At 42.6% G+C, this 22,387-nt stretch overlaps 1 non-coding gene across 1 annotated transcript; it reads right to left on the minus strand.

The window, feature by feature from the left end:
- Nucleotides 1-18,297: 18,297 nt before the first annotated feature.
- Gm25915 lies at nucleotides 18,298-18,423 on the minus strand. The gene has a single exon (XR_003953204.1). It is a non-coding gene; the product is annotated as a small nucleolar RNA SNORA17 (small nucleolar RNA).
- Between the last annotated feature and the right edge of the window lie 3,964 nt (nucleotides 18,424-22,387).

Below are 22,387 nucleotides of genomic sequence, written 5' to 3' on the forward strand. Positions count from 1 at the left end.
CCAGGGGAGCCCCCATCTGCTCAGAGTAGAAGGAGGGGGGAAGAAGGATTATAGGAGGGGTGTGGCCGGGAGGGGGGCAGTGAGCAGGATGTAAAGTGAATAAGCAAAAAGTAAATTTAAAATTAAAAAAAAAAAGAAGAAAAGAAAAGGCTTCCAGATATAGTGTATGAATGCTGCAGAGATTGATGAAAACCCCCTTCCCCGAAATAAAGTATACATATTATAAAAAACAAAACAAGGCAGCATGAACCTGGCAAAAGAATACATTATGGAGAAGTGGGGGGTAATAAGAAAATAGGTGGAGCACAGGGGTACAGTTTGGAGTGAATATGGCCCAACAATCAAGAGTTTAATCTGATTGAAAGTTCTGTGTGTGCTTCAGAAAACAAGTGGGAGCTATGGCTAATTGTGTGGCACGGAGGCCGACCTCAGAAAACCTCAACCATGAAGCAGACATTTGAATGTTGATTAGTAAGGATTCCTTGTATTAACATTGCCATTTCACTCCATGGTTTTATTTGCAGTATTGGGGATTTGAACCTGGAGCTTTGTGCATGCTAGGCAGGTACACATCTAACTGTAGAGCTTTGAAAACATCTATAATTTAATTCATTGTGATGTGCTAATGAGCTCGGTTTTGCTCTATAGCACAGTTACTATGGCAAGAAGCTATATGGTGAATAAAAGGAAATTTTCTGAATTGTTTTTGTACCTTCTTGAGACTATTTAAGACTATTCTTGAGATCATTTAAGCTTGTAAGATGTAAGATGTAGAATAGTGGTTGTGGAGATCTGTGTGCATGGTTGTTTTAAAGGAGAAGAAATAGAGACAGTGAAGAGGCTCTAGCCAGGTTGAGCATAGCGAGCATGACTGTTGCAGGCCTTGCCCTTCTCCCCCATTCCCTCTGCCTTGCTAAAAAAACCAGTAGATTACATTCCTAAAGCTAGCCATCAAGGTCCATTCCCTTATTTGGCCACTTCCTCCTCCTGAGGCTGATTACTAAGGTCCAGCTATCAAAGTAGTGAAGTCCAGCAATCAACACCCCCACCCCCGCTCCCTGGGGCTATCCTAACTAACCTCTGCAATCAAAGGTAAACACCTCAGCCCTGCACAATGGTTCCCCTTTTACCTTCATAGACTGCCACTTGCGCATGCGCCTTATCCATCTCCTCTCTATCCAGAGGCAGTCCTTTGTCCCTCCAGAACAAAGACCCCTTCCCGTCTGTCCCTTCCCCCATTTCTCCCTTCTCCCTTGTTTTCTTCCCCTTCTCCCTCGTCCTTTGTCCCCTATCTTTGTCTCTTTTTTCCTGCCCTTTGTCCCTCTGAGACAAGTAAATCTTTATGCTGAGAACTTGGTCTTAGGGTATTTGATCCCTTCAGGCACGATGAGAAAATGTGATTGCAAGCAGAAAGTTCCTTGTTTAAGTCCTACAACTTGATTCAGATAGAACAGAGTCTGGTCCTGGGTAAACCAATGTGTGAGCTCAAAAGTGGCGTGCTGAGTGAAGATACTTGGTTTGTGGACAGTCAGCTATTCAGGGGTGAGTCAGCCCCTGACTGGTTTATAAAGATTCTGTGAGCAATTTCATCTGCTCAGCTGTTGAACAAGTAAACCCAAACTTGTGTTAGAAAACACTGCAGAAATACCTCTGAAGGTCTGTACCTACACAGAGCCTGGAACAACCTTCTCCAGTAAGTGAGTGAGCACCCATGTATACAAGATGCCTACGTGAGTGTAGGTGATGGACACGCAGAAGCCCATTTCATTTTCCAAGAGGAGTGTGGTGGCATTTCCTTGTAATCCCAGTACCTGAGAGCTGCAGGCAGGATAATTAGGGGTTCAAGACCAGCCTGGTCTGCATAGCAAGATGGAGGTTAGCCTAGGCTACAGAGTTACTTTTGTATCACAAAAAAGAAGAGGAGGCAGTACCCCACTAATCATTCTAATATTGACTGTTTATCCAACTATAGCCATTCACTATTCAAAGTCGACAAAATCAAAGAGCTGAATGCCAACAAATAAAACCTCTCCTTGTTTCTCGTGTTTCTTGTCTAGAAATAGATTTTGTTTTGTGGTAAACATTGAGTTAAGGGACAAGAAGTAAGAGGGCATCCTCCTTATTCATCTCTCAACAGGTAGCTGTTTCCTCTTCTCTTTGCCCTTCCCCCCACTAGCACATTATGACCTCAGCAGAGCCACTGGCGAAAACCCCACCAACTAGTTCAGCTGGTTGCTAGGATACAGGCTAAAAGGAGGAGGGAGGATAAGGACGGGAACCAGAAGCTCTTTCATGCTCTATCTTTCCCCCCTGGCTCTTCTGAAAGTTTCAAGTTTCTAGCTTTCATTCCATTTGGTTGTCTCCCTTCAGCATTTATTTCTGGAGGCAAGGACTTCTGCCAGTTCGAGTTTATGGTCTGCCTTGTACAACAGCGGGCTTCCTTCAACGATTCTGACTTTGCTCAATTATCGTGATTGTTACAGTTTGAACTACAGAGTTAGAGCAGCCAGTCATGAATAGTCAGAGGATTTATCACTTAATAGCTGAACTGTTTGGGTCATTAAGGGGTAGGAGAGAAACAGCCAAGTGATTGTTACTCCTGCAGAAACTGTAACAAGATGATGCCTGTTTGCTTCCTGCTGTCTTCCTGCACTCCCCTCTGTAAAAAGATGGAGATCTTTAGTTTTGTCTTTCTGACTTTTGAGGTCAGGAACCCTAGTTTGGAGAGAGGTAAAGGTCATTGCAGGGTGAAGGGAAAGCAGAGGAAACCGGTTTGGACTGCCTTCAGAGTTAAGCACAATACTTTTGCTTTTTACAGATCACTTCAGACTAGGCCTTTTTCCAAGATCATTTTGAAGGAATTTGCATAGTTTCCTTATAGTATTTGCATTAACCCAGGCAGGTGGCAGGATTCTCAGCTTCTCCGCTGCGTCTATGTGCTTCCAGTGAGAGGACAGTGAATTTGCCAAGGGCACAGAAAACGCAAATGTTTTCAGAACTCAAGCCTCACCCACCCAGTGACTGATGAGAGTCCATAGGTTTGAGATGTAGCTGTCGTTCTACAGAACAAAACATTTACTATAGTGTCAGGGGCAAAATATAAGCTCAATAAAAACTGTATGCTGGGGTTATATGTAGAACAAACAGATCAGGGAGATAGCTTCTCTGAACTTTTCATAGAAGCTGAGCTGAGCAACTGTGACCTCCTCTCAACCTGTATTCTTTTTCCTGTGCCAGCTTTGTGGTAAACCAAGGGTGTGTATACCCCTTATGACAGGAGATATGAGATAAACAAAAATGGGTGGCAACTTTCTATATGATACTCTAGCTAGCAATTGGGTCATGGCATTCCCTTCACTGCATTATTTGCTTTGCAATAAACATGTTCTCTAATTAGCAGGACATAGCAGCACACGCCTTTAGTCCCAGCAGTTAAGAGGCAGAGGCAGGCAGATTTCTAAGTTTGAGGCCAGCTTGGTCTACAGAGTGATTTTCAGGATAGACAGGGCTACACAGAGAAACCTTGTCTCAAAACAACAACAACAAAGAAGAAGTTCTGTAAATCATGATGTCTTCAAAATCCAAAAGAAGCAATGTCCAATAATGGAATTTCTAGACATGGATCATGGTGACAAGAAACCATTTCTGAAAAAGTCATCCATTGCTCCCTCATGCCTCTCTACTGTCATTTAGATGAAATCATACTAGGGCAATCCAACTATTTTTTTAACAGACAATCTGCAGTACTCTATTACAATATTAGAGGTTCCTTATCCCCTCAGAACCACTCACCAGAAACATAAATTGCTATATACCAAGTCTAGAGACTCTAATTCAGGTATTATGGTCTAGAGGTTAATAATTCTGATCTCTAGTGATTTCTAAGTTAATGTTATTGCTGCAAGTCTTGTGCCCATAACTTAAGCCCATTGTTTAATGTCCAGAAGCACAGGCTAGACCACTTGGGTTAGACGCTATACCCTGCTACTAACTGTCTTCATAGCGTTATGATGGAGACATGACTTTTATGCCTCAGTTATTTTGGAAACAGCAGCAGAATCTGTCCCTTTGGACCTGAGTGGGTAGTTGAACAACACTTTGTCCCTCTTAAGCTATGTGATCAGTATCATTACTATCTGTTTTGGCTCCTTTTTGTTAATCAGTGACAAAATAGTGACCTGAGAAGAGAGACCCTCCACTGAGGAATTGTAGGTATGTCTATGGAGCACTGTCATTGTTAATGATAGACGTGAAAGCAGCACAGTGCGGCTGCTGTCACCCCTTGGCAGAAGTTCTGGGTTATGTGGAAAAGAAAGATGAGTAGGCCTTGGGGAGTTCAGTGGTAAGAAGGACCCCTCCAGAGTATCTGCTTCGGTTCCTGTCTTGGATTGCCTTAATGTTAGGGTACAAGCTCTAAGTCAAATAAACCCTTTCTACCTCCAATTGCTTTTGGTCTGATTTTTTTTTTTTAAAGATTTTATTTATTTATTATATGTAAGTACACTGTAGCTGTCTTCAGACACAACAGAAGAGGGCGTCAGCTCTCATTACAGATGGTTGTGAACCACCATGTGGTTGCTGGGATTTGAACTCAGGACCTTTGGAAGAGTAGTCGGGTGTTCTTACCTGCTGAGCCATCTCACCAGCCCCTGATTTTTTTTTTTAAATCACAGCAATAGAAAGTACCATTAATTATAGCAGAGCTGGTACCCTATTTTTCTTCTTTGAACTTGAAGGTACTTCTGGGCAGAGACTCACTTACAAGCCTTTCTATGATGCCCACCTACAGATAAAGACTTGTGGCAGCGACTCTAGTTTGTCTTACAGCCAGAGTGGCCCCTTGCAGGAGTTGGCCCAGTCAACATTCTATCTAATCTACAGGCTCTTAGCCTCTCAAATGCTTTCCAGGAGAATACATGTCTACGTATACTCAAAGCAGCCCAGACTATTTTAGTAATATATACCTGTAAAGTCCATAGACAAAGCCATTTTGGTTTCAGGAAAAAAACAAAACAAAACAAACAAACAAAAAAAAAACACAAAAAATAGCTTAGTTGAGATATGTGGACTTCTTTGTTTAAAGGGAGAAAAACATGTAAGAGGATGTACTCAGAGATGCACACACAAGTGGGAATTGATACACACTGGGATGTCTTATGCATGCTTTTCTTTTAGGAAAGAGTTATAAGGCTCATCTCCACTGAAGGGCAATCTTGCCCAATGTGAAAGGAGATTCCCTTCCTCACTCTGTGAAGTAGTGACAGGCAAATGAGTTGAACTCCTTCTTGACCTCTGGGGAAGAGAAACCTGTTTCCTGTTGCTAATGCATTGGGGTCTTATTTTAATAAACCAGTTTGGCTCTTCCTGGTGGCCTCACAAGCACTAGTAAAATATGAAAGTGGGCTGGTTGAGACAGTGGAAAAACACAGAATTGAAAGGGTTTATAGGTGTCAGCCACCACTCAAGAGACAACAAATAACAGACAATGAAATTTGGCCTGTGTTCTTGGATCTTAAGATTATAAGAAAGAAAAAGAAAGCAAGAAAGCAAGAAAGCAAGAAAGAAAGGAAGAAAGGAAGGAAGGAAGGAAGGAAGGAAGGAAGGAAGGAAGGAAGAAAGAAAAGAAAAGAAAGAATTCCAATTGCCAGGTTTTACAGTAAATATCCCAATTCTTTTCTGAGACATGGTTTCACTATGTAACCTTAGCTGTCCTTGAACTCACTATGTAGACCAGGTTGGCCTTTAATGCACAGAGATATACCTGCCTCTGCCTCCCAGGTGCTGGGACAAAATGCATGCAGCACCCTATGCCCTAAAATTTCCAATTCCTAAATGTTATTAACCAAGAGATTTTTTTAAAAGATACCAAGAGATAATGAATATATGTTTCCAGTACTTGTTGCTGTTGTGTGACTTCTGGGGTCTGGGGATGGAAGAGAAAGCATTAGGGATTTTAGTGTGGATTGTAGAGGAGATTGTCAGCAAGAATGAAAATGATACTGAGAGGTGGGAGGAACGGAACAGACGCTACAAGGATGTCCTTGAGTGGTGTTGGGTACTGCTCAAGAGGGGCTTAGTAAGCACAGATGGAAAAAGGAGCATATGCCAGGCACTGTTTTGACTCAGAATCCTTACTTCCTTTGAAGCAATGGGGGAAATGACTAAAATTTATTGGATATTACATGGTCCCTGGGGTTGTTTTGAAATTTTGACATATACAATTGTCCCCGAATCACTGTGGGGGACTGGTTCAAGGAGTCCCTACAGATACTAAAATTTGTAATTCTCAGGTCCCTTATATCTCATGCCATATTACTTACATGTAATCCATGTTCATCTTGTCATGTAGTTTTTCTCTGTGTTGCGGATAGAACCCAGGGCCGGCACATACCAGGTAGGAGGTGCTCTACAACTGAGCTATACCTCCATCTTAATTTCAAGGTTACTTATAATATGTAATGCAATGCAAATAATTGTTAGACCACTGGTTAGAAAATAAAGACAGAGAAAAAGATCAGTACATGCTTATTACCGTATTAGTCAGGGTTCTTTAGAGTCACAGAAGTTATGGAATGAATCGATATATAAAGGGAATTTATTAGAATGACTTAGAGTCTGCAGTTCAACTAACCCAACAATGGGCAGCTGTGAATGGGAAGTCCAAGAATCTAAGAGTTGTTCAGTCCCATGAGGCTGGGTGTTTCAGCTGGTCTTCTGTATAAGCTGGAATCCTGAAGAAGTAGGCTCCAACAGATGTGCTGGCAGGTAAGTGTAAGCAGGCAATGAAGAATGAACCCTTCCTTCTTCCATTGTCTTTATAAAGGCCTCCAACAGATTTTATGGCCCAGATGTCGTGTGTGCCTCAAGGATTAAAGGTATGTGTCTGTCTGGACTAAGTGCACGTGTCGCCCCACCTCAAAATAAAAACTTGTGTCTTCCAACCTCACAATCTGGGTCCCAGTTGTGCCCTCCATTCCTGGATTGTAGTTCATTCCCCATATAGTCAAGATGACAACTGAGAATAGCCATTTTTGATACCAGATTACCTTTCAATCCATGGTTTCTGTGGATGCAATACCTATGTCTCCACTTAACCTTCATAACACCCTTGGGGGATTGGTACACCGACTATTCCCATTTTCTCTTTACCAGCACTTTACCAGCATCCCAGGCTTGTCCCAGTTGACTTCATGAAGTAGAGCTTTGCTGAATCTGGACAGCACACTCTAAAAGCCAACCCACTGATATATCAAGAATGTACTAGATACTATGGTGTTCACATAGCAGCCTTACTCCAATCCTAAGAAATCTACTTTTCTTAGCAGAGTTCCATAAAGGTCAGTCCCAATTCATGAGACAATGCATTGACGGTGTTAGTTAATCTTCAAGAGTTGGGACACTGGGGAATAAATATATTGTTACAGTTTTATATCATCACCCCAGGGGGCAAGGACAAGAATGCCCTTGCCCTGTCCATGCCCTGTCCATGCCCTGGAAAACTGCTTCACAAAGGACATTGCAGTGAGGGACTCAGTGAATCGAAGATGAGGGTGTGAAAGGAACCGAATGTATAAAGGAAGAGAGAGGCTAGAGAGAAGCAAAGTTAGCCTGGTTTAAATGTTTCTCAAGGTCAGTTTTATATACAGGCCTTTAGCCTGCCTGGGAAAAGTCACGGCAGGAAGTGGAGTTAGGAAATCCAATTAGTCTAAATGCTGGACTAGGGCATCGGGGCTCTCGGAACATTTTTGCATCACTACAGCTTCAAAAGAGGAGGAATCTTTGAACCTTGCTTAAGATCTTGGTTTACCATTATCTAAATATATACTTAGCAAAGGCTTATGTTTAAACGAGAAGTTTTAAAGCTCTGGGTGACATCCTTTCTGGTACATTTTTTTTTAAAGGAAATGAGCCCGTTGCTTTATCAAAGCATGGGTTATTTATTGATGGAACAGGTAACAAGGAGCTGCATCTCTCCATACTGCTTAGTGCCTTCTACACACACACTTGTCCTATTTACACACTTGTCCTAGGGGTAGCCGTTATGAAATAACAGGGAATCTTGAGCAGGCTTTAGTTAAATGCTACGTTTTAGTCAGAGATTGTTTCGTGTGTCTCTGCAGTGGTAACTCTCAAGTTGATGTGTTTCCTTCTTTCAACTACTTTACGGAAATCCTCTCAACCCACTACTTAGTCACTGAACAACATTTGCTGAAAGTCGGCAATAAATGTTGCCATTATCGTGCTAAATAACAAAACTCACCACTTCTTGAGTACTTACAATTTGCTGCATGTTGGGCTAAATATTTTATCTCAATCCTGATTAAAGGAGGTCCCGTTTACTTGGTATTATTACCACCCTCTTTCACTTTGCAGTGACTTCAACACATTGAGACATCAAGTAATTTTCTCAGGGCCCAGATTCAAGTCCAGATCTCTCTACCACCAAAACCTGAGTCCTAAACTGTAGGAGCTACCACCCACAGTAACAATAATTAGCTTTGAAAAGAATTATTAATATGTGTGTATGGTATGCATGGGGGCGGGGCTATGCACGCCACTGTAGGCATGTGGAACTCAGAAAACAACTTTGCAGAGTTGGGTCTCTTCTTCCACTTTTATGTGAGTTCCGAGGATTAAACTCAGGTTGTCAGGATTTCAAAGCAAGTACTTTACCCGTGGAACCATCTCACTAGCCCATGTTGATTGGTTTTTATAGGATGTATAGCAAGTTTGAAACAAAGTATCTAGTGTTGTACATACATCGTCTCATTGAATCTGTATTCCAATTCTGTAAGTTCAGTATTATGATTCTTTCTAGGCTGGTTTTAAACACGAATACTATGAGACTCCAAGGGGCAGATTGGTATGTCCAGGAACACACAGGTTGCAAGTGAAAGGACTAAGATTCAAAATGGATCCATCAAGTACAACATGGTGGAGCATGCCTGTAATTCTAGCTTTTAGGAGACAAGAGTATCAATAATAATAATTATTATTTTGACTATTTGGTGGTTAACACTATTCGAGCATTATCTATAGTACTTACAAATGCATGTCAAAAAGGTACTATTAACCTTGCTCTCTCCAGAATGTGTTCAGAGAAGCTAAATGACTTGCACAAGTCCACACAGCTAGTAGAGATGAATCTGGGTTGTAGATTCAAATGTAGGGCTGCCGACATGGCCAAGCAGCTGGAAGCACTTGCCACCAAGCCTGATGATGTGAGTTTGATCCCTGTAATTCACATGGTAGAAGGAAAGAGGCAACTCGTACATATTGTTCTCTGACCTCCACATGTGCCATGGCACAGATATCTCTGCCACACATACACACATACCCTTACCCTTATTAGATCAAAGTAATAGAAAATTTCAAATCTGTTATTTGATATTAGTCAAATCCTATACTTTCCCAGTCAAACAGTGTCTTCCTTTACTTTATACTAAAATGACATCGTTAATACTCAGCACTCCAGGGGGTCAGAATGCTGCATCAGTCAGCACACTAGATGGTAAATAGTCAGGCTTCATCAATCATATCGATTCTACTACAAGTATCTGACTCTGCTGGCTGTATTGGCAAGCAGCCATAGACAATATAGAAACAAATGAGTGAGGTAGGGCTCTGGTGAATATTGAAATTTCATTTCCTGTATCATGTGTTGTGGGGTAGACATGGCTGGGGCCAGATTATATACTTCTCACTCCTTAAGGAAAAAAAAATACTGTCACAGTCATCACTTTTGTAGGGATAGCCCAGTACGCCTAGTTAGAGCCCAGGAAGTATTTATTTGCTTACAGGAAGTATAGAGGACATGGGTTCTAGTGACAGGTTTTTTTTTTAAATATTGTTGTTGTTCAAATATTATCACTGTGACCATTAGCAAGTCTCTATAAGGTTACTGAATTTAAAAAAAAAGAAAAAGAAAACATGACAGCTGCTGGGTATGGGTTGAGGAGAAAGTTTGTTGTAGATATGATGGAGAAAACAGCCAGAGGCAAAGACATCTGGAAGGACCCTGAGTGAATACCATACTGAACCAGGCCATGTGAAGGGGGCAAGAAACTTGGGACAAGATACCCAGGACAAGAGACTGGCTTGGTCAAAATGGATGAGTTATATAACGGCCAGAAGAGCTGGAAGAAAGGCAGCCCAGCCACGGAACTGTAAAGTTCTGGATAGGGAGTGGCATATGCCAGCTAGGAGGGCCCTGTAACAAGTAGGGCCTGAGGGATGCTGGGAGAACCATCTGGGAGAAAGCATCTGCTTTGATATGTTAATAAGCACTTTAGTTAGCTATTTGGCCTAAAATTGAGACCTCACAGTTACCTTCTAACACTTACCGTCTCAGTTTTCTCATAAAACAACAAACAAACAAACAAACAAACAAGACTTGATGGGTTCAGAAAACACTTAGAACAAAGCATGACATTTTATTTGTTATATTTATATATTTACATGCCCCCTTCCAATCCCCCTCAGAGACCTTAGAGCATGGCGTTTTCATTATTTATTATTTTCAAGCTAAATACGTCAGGCTTCATGGGCTTTATCATGCCATCGAGTCAGATGAAAACAGAAAGATAAAGGGTGAGACTTTCTGTGAACTAGCATTTTGCCAACAACAGACTTAGATGCAGATCCCATTTCTGAAGTCTTCCTGTCCCTGTTTTTGACCTGGACTTAGGGACTGAAGATACTCTCTTGAAGACTCCCAAAAAGGGACACAAAGTTCAGACCATCACCAAGATCCTCTGAATATATGCTTCCTTTGGTCTGGATTGTGCTTTGGGTTGATGGTATTAAGGTACAGTGCACACATCCCACCTCTCTGAAGACAGGCCTCCTTTCTTCAACTCTTTATCTCTGGTTAGCCCCATAAAAGCCAAGAGGTTGCAGGCCTCTACCCTCGTGTCTCCATCCAGTGGCTTCATCAGGGACCAGCTGCCCTGAAGTATCTTTGCCACCTCTCTTTGCAAGCATTACGAAGAGGGCTGCCCAATTTTGACACTGGCCTTCCTTTTTCATCTCTATCTCTTAGAGTTGACTTCACAATCTACTCATGATCTATTCAATTCCATCCTGTCCCTGCTGTCTCTTACTTGTCATTAGCACCCGCTCTTCTCTCTTCTTGGGATCTTCATGCTTTGATTGCTAGCCCAAGCTAGTCTCAAACTTCTTATCTGATTGCCTTGTTGGGATTATAGGCATGGATGCTGTTTGGAATATGCTTAACTCCACTTCATCAGGTTAATTATTCCTTACCCTTCAGGCATTAACTTAAGTATTACTCCATCCAGGAAGCTTCTTCTAATGCTTCAAGTAAATATTAACTCTTTATTTGAACAGTTACATAACTGTACAATAATACATCAGTGGCAGAAACTAACTAGATTCTTTCATTTTCTAATTGAGCAAAGAGGAGGTTCACATTTCTCAGGTTCTCCCATCAATGAGAACCTCCTCTCTGCTCAATAGGAAGGTGAAGGAATCTAGTTAAATGCACATTTGGTATTATGATACCCCGTGAGACTATTTACACCCCACTATGGAGGAATGCTAAGGGTCACAAGAGCCACATCTAAAATCGAACTGCTTATCTCCTGTTGTATGAAACTCTTCCTTAATTGGAAGTGACTCTAGGGAGGGAATAGAGTATATATTGAGGGGGGACAAGTAAAAGCAGGCTGCACTTATGAGGCTACAGGAAAGCTCTCATCTTCAGGGTGAAGGCTTTCCAAGTGCAGTCTGTGGTGAGAGGCACCCAGGTCTCTGTAAGTAAGCCCTCGCCTATGCTCTGTTAGGGAACCCAATAAACCCATTGGTTCCGCAGAGTGAACTTTGGAGGGAATATGCCTCTATTTGTCATTGGGACGTTAAGAGTGTGTGTCAGGAGGTACACTTTCATGATTATATCTTTCCCTGGAAAGAAATTTTAACAACAGAGAGGTGGGGGACAGAACAGGAACCTCTCAAACCCCATGGGAAAGAAGGGAAAGTATAGCTTCCTATATACATTTCCTCCTCGTGGCTGAACACTAAAAATATATGGAACCCACAGAAAGCAGCCTGGCTGAGACTGGCCATGCTGTGGAGGATGTCAAGCTTCCCACTGTGACTCCATGGTGATTAACTATGGGGGTGCCTGCAAACACTGAGGCATAGCTGAGTGTTGCTCAAAGAAAACCCAAGCATCCTGAAAGCCCAAAGTCCCTGAAGGCAAGGGCAGGTAAAGAACTGAGCACTAATGCCTCTCATTTACTTTCACTAGATTAATCTTTGCCTCCATTCTTATAAGTCTTACAGATTTAGGTTTAAGTCTCCAGGAAGACCTTTTGTTTTGATGTCCTCTGTGAGTCTCTGACATTCTACACTTGGATGGGATCCTTGCCTTCCTTGTTCCTCTTTCACATGTAGGCAATGCCATAGCCAGTGGCCTGGGGGTGGGGATCTTGGGAGAGCTGCTCCATCTTCTCATAGTCTACTTTTGCTTCTTTTAACTACCTGAAAGGCAATCTTCCAGCATTTACCCCCTCAACCTTCCACCCCCTCCACCTCCTCAGCCCTCAGCCCCCCAACCTACCCCATCCCACCTCCACTCATAGCCAGCTTTCTTTCCTCCCCTGTGGCAAAGGATTCTTGCTCTGCAGTGAGTCATCATCCACTAAAAAACACCACACACCTTTCTGTGTCATCACTGTTAACACTGTTTTGTTTTTGTTTTTGTTTGTTTGTTTGTTTGTTTGTTTGTTTGTTTAAAGAGTGAAGAGATGGGGAAAGGCCAGGCATAACGAATGGAACAAAGTGTACATACTGCAAACCAAAGGCTGGCTCTGGTCTTCTGCTTCCTATTTGCCTGAAGGGAGTCTTTAATGTGTTAGGTAGCCTTCCATTTGCAGAGAGAGAGAGAGAGAGAGAGAGAGAGAGAGAGAGAGAGAGAGAGAGAGAGAGAGAGAGCCTTGTAAAGGCTCCCACAGACCTAAATAAGTATAGTCTAGGATGCTAACGATACTGCTGAAACAATATATAAATGTCACTGTAGAAAAGGCAATGTAGAAAATCCATGACAGTTATGAAACAGAGCATTAGAGAGCCCACTTTCTTATAGAACCCAGGACCACCAGCCCAGGATGGGCACCACTCACAATGGGCTGGACCCTCCCCCATCAGTCACTAATTAAGAAAATACCCTACAGGCTTGCCTACAGCCCAGTCTTATTGAGGTACTGTCTCAAGTGTGGCTTCATCCTTGCTGATAATGATAGCTTGTGTTAAGTTGGCATAAAACTAGCCAGTATCCAGAGGACCTATATTCAGTTCCCAGCACCTGCACTGGAAAGCTCACAACCAGCTCTAACTCTAGCTCTAAGGGATCTTTGAGTACCCCAGGCATGGACACAGTGCACTTATATACATGCAGGCAAACACTCATACACAGCTTTGAAATAATAATAATAAAGTCATTTTATTTTTAAGATCTAATAACTTATTTAAAATTTATTTTTGTTGTTTTTGAGTGTATGAATGCATATATTTGGGTGTTTCTGTATGAGTATATATATATTAATGAAGGTACTTACAGAGGCCTAAGGTGTTGGATCCCTGGAGCTGGAGTTGTGAGCCACCTGATATGGGTGCTGGGACTTGAACTCAGATATTAATCTCTGAGCCATTTCTCCAGCCTCCAAATCGTCATTATTAAAACAGTGTTTTAAGACACACGTATCATATGTTTTCTAGTATTATCAGAAAACAATGGTGAATTTAATTTTTTAATTATTTATTTTTTTATTTCATGTGCATTGGTGTTTTGCCTGTGTGAAGGTGTCAGATTTCCCTGAAACTGGAGTTACAGACCGTTGTGAGCTGCCATATGGGTGCTGGGAATTGAATCCCTGTCCTCTGGAAGAGTAATCAGTGTTCTTAACCACTGAGCTGTTTCTCCAGACCCCACTGTATTGTTTTAATGCCACATCATAGAAACGAAAACCAAGGGTTTCAGGTAAAGTATAATTGCCCCCCAAAGGATGTATGCCAAGGTGATACAGAGCCAGAATTTGAGCCTAGGGGTTTGGCACTGGGAGTCCATGTTCTTAAACATCCTAATCCCCATCAGAAAATGTACTGATGTTTAAAAATGTGTGGTCCTTTTGACCATAAATTAGAGAATGTCTTTTGATGAGCTATGTCCTTCCATAGTGAACATTCTAACATGAGCAGTGAAAAAGAAGGAAGGAAAAGTAGGAGATGTTGCACATTGTCCTTGCCTATACACTCTTAAATGGAGACACATGCCAGGCCTCGGCTAGAACTGGCATAATCTAGTCTGGCAGATGTCTTACCAGCTGGTATTCTAGCTTTGAGAAAGCCCTTAAATGCAACCTTCAAATTGCCAGTGTGTTGTTTCTGTGTGTCTGTGGTTTGGATGCATTGCTTCCAGTTTCTTGGCCACCCACTATATCCTCTCTCACATAGCAAGATTTTATGGGGTCATTCATGTTCCGGGAAGAAAATATACAAAAGTTGAGCTTTCAAATGAGGTAGCTCTTTTGGGAAGAGACAGCGGAGCGAGGAATGACTCATAAGTGAGAAGTTTCACTGGTCAGAACATTCTGTCTGGTGCATTCGACCACTAATAGACTAAGCAGGGAGTCTGTCACCATCCTCATCTTGAGGAACAAAAGCTCTCTAATGTATCTACTATGGCCTCCTCTGAAATGAAATTTATCATCAGAAAGCCTTTGGGATTGATTCCTGGATAGAATTACATGTGTATTCAGAATCACAGAGTAGAAGCCGAATATAATGACATTCCTTGGCTTTGCTAGCACAATCCAGGAACTGTATTATGAAATATTCAATGCTAGATCAGTTCCCAGAACATAGCCACTCTACTTGCAAAGAAATAATACTCACTGAAGCACAGCTCCACTAGAATGGAAAGTAGGTAACTGCCGACCATGCACACGGCTGTAATATGGTAGAGAGAACTGGGATCTACACAATCTGGGGGAGCAGAAAAAGGTGTGATCAACGCAACAGAATTTTAAGACATAGATTACAGTTTCTTAGAGAAACTTGCAATAGATATGAGGTGTACCCCAATTAGCACTATGGTCATTTGTTCTACAAAAAAGTCTTGGGGGGTCAAGCAGAAGCTACAGATCACAGGGCAAACTATATGTGGAGGATAAATGATTCTAATCATTTGAGGCATAGATCTGCATCTATAATTGTGTGTAGACATGCAACTTGAGGCCAATCTATGGTTACATAAAGATTATTAACAGTTGCTGGATGTGGTAGCACATGTCTTTAATCCCAGCACTAGGAAGGCAGAAGCAGGCAAATCTCTGTGAGTTTGAGGCTAGCTTGGTTTACATAGTGAGTTCCAGGACAGCCAGGGTACACAGCTTAACCCTGTCTTAAGAAACAAATTACCAAAAAAAATAATAATAATATTAACAATTAGCAAGTGGAAGAAGAAAATTCAAAATGCTTACTGACCACTCACTGTAGATTTTTATAATTTGCACAGAGCTATGTTAATCTAGCTTTGATGTTCATTTTAAAAAAAGCTATGTGAACATCTTACTGTCTTCAAAAGGAAGAGGGTTAAAAAGATGGGAACTAAGAATATGAGAAGCAAAGAGATTCTAAAATGAAGGCAGGGAAAGTTGATGCTTTTATTTACTCTGCTCTGATCTTGATCTAAAGGGTTATTAAACCAACAACTTGTCCCGTTCTACATCTTCTGTCTTGTGTACTAGAGGTTTGAAGTCTATGGTTTTAGAGATCCTTTAAGATTATGTGCATTATTCTCTGTGTGTTTATGGATGTATACACAGATTTTCCCCCCATCATAGGAAGTGATTGTTCCTCTTTTGATATAATTTAGGTAATCACAACATCATAACATTAGCTGGTATTTTTATCTCTAACCATGACATATGTCCTACCAATGTATCAAGCTATATACTTTTGGTAAGAATAGTCTCCATGGGATAAAACACAGAAGTTTCTGAGTAAATGCTAGCTAGTACACTCCACTAATATCTGGATCTTGTATCCTAGAAAGAATTGGGATTTTAAAAAACAAAAAAAAGCTTTTTTTTTTTTTTTTTTTTTTGAGACAGGGTTTCTCTGTGTAGCCCTGGCTGTCCTGGAACTCACTCTGTAGACCAGGCTGGCCTCGAACTCAGAAATCCACCTGCCTCTGCCTCCCAAGTGCTGGGATTAAAGGCGTGAGCCACCACATCCGGCTTCAAAAAAACTTTTTATTGGTTCTTTGTGAATTTCACATCACGCACCTCAGTCCCACTCCTCTCCCCTTCCCCCTTGTATCCACCCTCCACACCTGTAACACCCGCCCCAACAGAAAAAAAGACCATCTCATTGTAGAAGTTGCAGTGTGTCACAGTGTATCCTGAATAGACACTTTTGTCCACACTTCTTTGCTTGCAAATGTTCATTGCAAGAGTAATTGGTCTGGTGCAATGCCACTGGCTTCTGATACTCTATCAATAGTGGAATCTCCCTGGGACTCTTCTCAGATATCCTGTTATTGCCCTGTGTCATGGAAATCTTGTAGTTTTTGGATGCGTATGAGCAGCCCCTTCACGCACTCCAGTGGTTCATCGATGGAGTAGAGTTGGGGTGGGCCAATTCAAAGTCCTGCATCTGGACCTGGGAGATATCTGAGCTGGTCAACCCAGGTCTCATGATCTCAGGCCTATTCACTGGCAATGCATGCAACCAGGGTCAGCTCCACCCTGCTGTCCAGGTGAGGTCCATGGCCAACTCTCATGAGTGTTGCAGTCCATGAGGGATATGGCTAGTCCCTCCCACTCTTAGGACCCCAGAGCCAGCTCTGCAACTACCATAGGTGTCAAGGGATGAGGGAAGAGAGGATGGTGTCTCCCTTTTCTGCACCACCACATAGCAGACAAGAGTCAGGGCCCTATCTCCTGTGCTTACACCCTTAGGCCAGGTCACCTGCAACCCTCGTGTCCAGGGCCACCTCTACTGTGCTGCTCAGGGCAAGTACAGGGCCTGCCCTCCCAAGTGCTGCAGCGAGTGAGGGGCAGGACCAGCTCTCCAGTTCTGATGACCTCAGGGCCAGCTCTCCTGCCTGCTGCAGTGGGAGGGGGCAGTCATCTTTCCCTCACCCATGACACCTCACAACAGACAAGTTTCAGCAGAGAAGTTGTGCGACCAGTTCGCCCATGTTCACACCCCAGGGGCTGGCAAACTAGCACCCCTGCCATCAGGGTCAACTCTGCTGTGCTGCCCAGGTGAGTTTCAGGGTCTGCTCTCCCTAAGTGCTGTAGCAGGGAAAGGACAGAGCCAGCTCTCCTGCTCTCATGACCCCAGGGCCAGATCTCAGGCCTGATGTACGTGGTGAGTGGTTAAGAGGTCCGTGCCACCATACACAGACTGATAGGGCCAAGTCTTATCCTCAGGGACAAGATCACCAGAAACCCCTGCTGTGTGTGAGGGCCAACTCTCCCATGGACTGTAGCTGGCTAAGGGTGGAGTCAAATCTCATGCCCCCGGGGACAGCTCTCCCATGCTGCCCAGGTGAGAGGTGGGGCCAGTTCTGCACAGCCCTCAGATGTCAGCATGTCCGCAGGTGTCAGCCCAGAGCAGGGAAGTCTGCCTGGCCTTTGGTGGTAATAGAACCCTTCTGTTGCAGGGTGGTTACAGACTCAGACAAGGCCTCCTCCGGTGGTAGCACAGGCTACTCACATCAGGCTGTTCCTCACTACTGTTGAGTCTTCGTTTCTGCCTCTCTCTTCATTGTGCCCATATCCTTCTACTTCTCTTTCTCTTCCATTTCTCCACCACCTACTTACTCCTCTTAGATATACCAGGATCTCTGAGTGTCTGGGGTCGTCTCAGGAGTGATCTCAAGAGTTCTATGCCCTGATTTTGCATTATGGCACCAGGCACTGGCATGGTCTGTTCCCCAATGCGTGCACAGCAACCAACCAGTGGTCGTCTCAAGCAAACTCCCCGTCGAGGCCACATGGTGCGGGTTTGGTGGTCATCTCAGGCTCGTTCCTTACCTGGCCTACCCCAGGGTCCCCCATGCAAGGGTCATCTGTGTCGTGCTCACTTTTGCACAGGGCCTTTAGTCTCAGGTAGGGGTTCTTCCAGACTCTGGCTTTTCCCCAGTCTTGGGATCTACTGGGGGTCTGCTGGGCACTGTACTTGTGGTCTTCTCAGGCTAGCATTCTGTCTGAGCCACCTGGCACCACACTGATTGCCATCTCAGGCTTGATTTTTTTTTCAGGGAATGTTAGGCTATATCAGATGTTCATAAAGAAGAATACTCAGCATTGAAATAGCCTCTCTCCTCTCTGCCACCTATTGAAGCACATGTGACACAGGAGCCACACCTGCAACACTTGTGGGGGCAGAAAGAATCATTTTCATTACACTTTTGTATTTTGTGTGTTGATGTGTGTGCATACTCATGCCATGGTTCATGAGCAGAGGTCAGAGGACAACTTATGAGAGTCAGTTCTTTCCTACTGTATGGACCTGGTAATTGAGCCCAGCTCCTCAGTCTTGGTGGCAAGAGCCTTTTTACCTGCTGAGCCATGTTTCAGGCCCAGGTGGAATAATTTGTCTCATTAAGTGGCATCATATAATGTCTGATTGGGAAAGAAAGAATATTAATGTACACCTCAAAAATCACCTCCTGTGTGGTAGGTCAAATTACTTATTAATTGATTTGACAAATATTGTCAAATAACTGTATACATTATATTGCTCCATAAGATCCACATAGAATTATGTCCTACATTTTGCGGATGGGGAAATGGTAGAATTCACAGATACTTGGAGTGGCTAGTTGGCCGAGTTCAGAAGCGAATACTATGTTAGGGTTTTGTATTCGGACCATATCTAACTCAAATTTACAATATAAAGGCCTAGGGGGCACAATGTTTGATTTAATGTCATAAGTAATAAGGTGCTGAGAAGTACCCAGAGCTTCCTCAGGCCTCTGTTCTCTGGGTAAGGTTACCTGAAGATCCAGTACCCACAACTTGTGTCGTGAGCTCTTCTGAGCAGCCTGACCCCGCTTACTCTCCTTCTCCAGACAAGCCATGCCCCTATGATCTTGTTTCCAGCACCACTGAGAATATTAGATTACAGGATTCCTGGGTGAAGGAACAAAAGTCTCTGCCAATCTGCCGGCCACTTTACTGAGTCCTCCAAGACAGAATTTCCTAGTAGAGCACACAGAAAAAGGTCAGCTGCTTGTGCCATTATTGGTTGCCGCCTCTTTTTGGCCAACCACCAAGTTGGGATTGAAAACTCTGGCTTTTAGCTGGCGGTTCCAGATTTCTAATTAAGTCTCTTTCCCCTTTAGCCATTCTGTGGAAACCTTAGAGAACACTTGATGATGTTTTGATGGCCATTTTTCTTTTTCTGTCATTGTTGCTTTGGTTTGATTTTTGAGACTGGGTCTCACCAGTGCTTGCTTGTCTGCAGTTTTCTACATGTGCCAGAATGGCCTTAAACTCACAGAGATTTGCCTGCCGCTGTCTCCCGAGTGCTGGGATTAAAGGTGTGTGAGCCACCATGTTCAGCTTTTGATTCTGCTTTCTTAAATTAGGGTTGCTTGAATTAAGGCCAAGTCGTTCCTCTTCACATGAGATGTTATAAGGCCCTTAAGATCAAAGAGCTCTAATGAATGTGGATGCCCTTGCATTTGGAGCATAGATATTCAGAATTGAAAGTTCATCTTGGAAGATTTTACCTTTGATGAGTATCACAAAAGAACACACATGATATGCACTCACTGATAAATGGATATTAGCCCAGAAACTTAGAATACCCATGATACAATTTGTAAAACACATAAAACTCAAGAAGAAGGAAGACAAAAGTGTGGATACTTTGCTCCTTTTTAGAATGGGGAACAAAATACCCATGGAAGGAGTTACAGAGACAAAGTTCAGAGCTGAGATGGAAGGAAGGACCACCCAGAGACTGCCCCACCGGAGGATCCGTCCCATAAACAACCACCAAACCCAGACACTATTGCAGATGCCAGCAAGATTTTGCTGACAGGACCCTAACGTAGCTCTCTCTTGTGAGGCTATGCCAGTGCCGGGAAAATACAGAAGTGGATGCTCACAGTCATCTGTTGGATGGAACACAGAGCCCCTAATGAAGGAGCTAGAGAAAGTACCCAAAGAGCTAAAGGGGTCTGCAACCCTATAGGAAGAACAACAATATGAACTAACCAGTACCCCCAGAGCTCATGTCTTTAGTTGCATATGTAGCAGAGGATGGCCTAGACAGCCATCAATGGGAGGAGAGGCCCTTGGTCTTTCGAAGATCATATGCCCAATACAGGGCAATGCCAGGGCCAGGAAGCAGGAGTGGGTGGGTTAGCAAGCAGGGTGGGGGGAGGGTATAGGGGGCTTTGGGGATAGCATTTGAAATGTAAATGAAGAAAATATCTAATAAAAAGGAAAGTAAAAAAAAAAAGATCAAAGAGCTAATGAGTATCAGGGTGACCTGGAATTGCACGTGGTAAGGACATGGGGGCATCTGCTCCAGGCCCCTCCTCAGATCAAAGGAGATTTATACTGCTGCAGATCATTCAGGGCTTTCAGTCTCTACCCTATACAAAGTAACATTAAAAGATACCATGTTACCATGGCATCACGTACTCTTAGGGTCACAGTCATATACCCACACTCCTACCACACTTCTACCGTGCCCACAGCAGCCTCACAAGAAGTGATATTCTTCTGTCCTTTACATACAACAGCAATCCCGATTTCATTTGCCAAGTGTTGGTTCTTTGCCTGCACAGTTGCCTGGTATCTCCCACTTCTGTTTTCTAAACACAACTTCAGAAGAGTAGAGAAAAGAGCTCTTACTTTTCTGCTCCCTTGTTTTCAAAACATGAAAATGGTGGGGGTTATTAAGCAATGCCTATAAAGAGTCTACTTAAAGTAGACTAATCACAAGGTGAATAATCGAGAAGTCAGAAGACACTTTCAGTCCTGTGTGGTAGACTAGTGTGTGGCCACAGCAGCTGGAAGGTGAGGCAGGATAATTGAAAGTTCAAGAGCAGCTCGGACTCCATAGTGCAGGAGTTCTTAATGCTGCAACCCTTTGATACCATTCCTCATGTTGTGGTGACTCCCAACCATAAAATTATACTACTTCATAATTGTAATGTTGCTAATGTGATGAATCACAATATAAACATCTTATATGTGACACACATCCCGCCCCCAAAGGGGTCATGACTCAGTTTGAGAACCGCTGCCATAGTGAAGTCCAGCGGGTCATCCTGGCCTGCCCAGTGGGAGCCTATTTAAAAACAAACTGCATCTCCTGAGTTTAAGAGTTCACTGATATTTTTGGAATGCTTTCATGATACAGTTCTATTACTATATTGATGAGAAGGCCCTGCTTACTGTAACACACACACACACACACACACACACACACACACACACAAAATCGATATCTATATATATCGATTTTGAGAGAGGAAAACTAACCTGTCTTTCGGGACCTATGTTTTCTAGAAATAAACCTGGGGAGATGGGATTTAGATATGATACCTTTAGAATTTTTATAATTTTATAATTTCTATATCATCATAGGTATACTGTAGCCAAAGTGCTGCATTTCATCCTGGTAGCCACAATTAGACTCTCATAACTAGTAAATAAATTTAAATTCCATTGCCTGGACTTCATTCTTCAAATCAACACACATTTATCACAAGACTTTATTAATTGCTGAATATAGGTCTGCAGGGATATTTTTTCTAGTCTTTAGTTATATACTTTATTTTTTTCCTATTTTTTTCTTCTGTTCCCTACAGTGTTAAAGATGAAACTCTAGACTCCATTCGTAACATGCTAAGATTCACTACTAAACTGTAAGCTGTACTCTCACATATTCTCCTGGTCTCTGTTTCTCCACTTTTTCTTTTGTCTGTTTTCCCCTCACAAACAGGTCAGAATAGATAAGTCAGTTTCTAATTTCTACGTGGACAACCCATTTGAACATTGTTCTTAGAATGTGACTCAGAGAAGATTCAATGGAACTTACCCTGGCCTTGTAAAAGAAGTGTTGCTAAGTCTGCTTCAGAGACCTCTTTCTGGATGAGTTGCACAGTTAGTAAAGGAAATATTTTAGATAGAAAAGCCCAGATTCCCCGACAACAGACGGAAGAGATTACTTGTTTATCTATGATGTTGATAAACCTGTGTCTTATACTTATCAAATGCAAGTACAGCAAATTTTTCCTCAGATAATTTCATTTTTAATACTAAGTGCATATTATCATTGTAAAATATGAGTCCAACATACATAATCCTTTGTACTTAACAAAGGGCCT

This window comes from Mus musculus, chromosome X (assembly GCF_000001635.26).
Source record: "Mus musculus strain C57BL/6J chromosome X, GRCm38.p6 C57BL/6J".
NCBI lineage: Eukaryota > Metazoa > Chordata > Mammalia > Rodentia > Muridae > Mus > Mus musculus.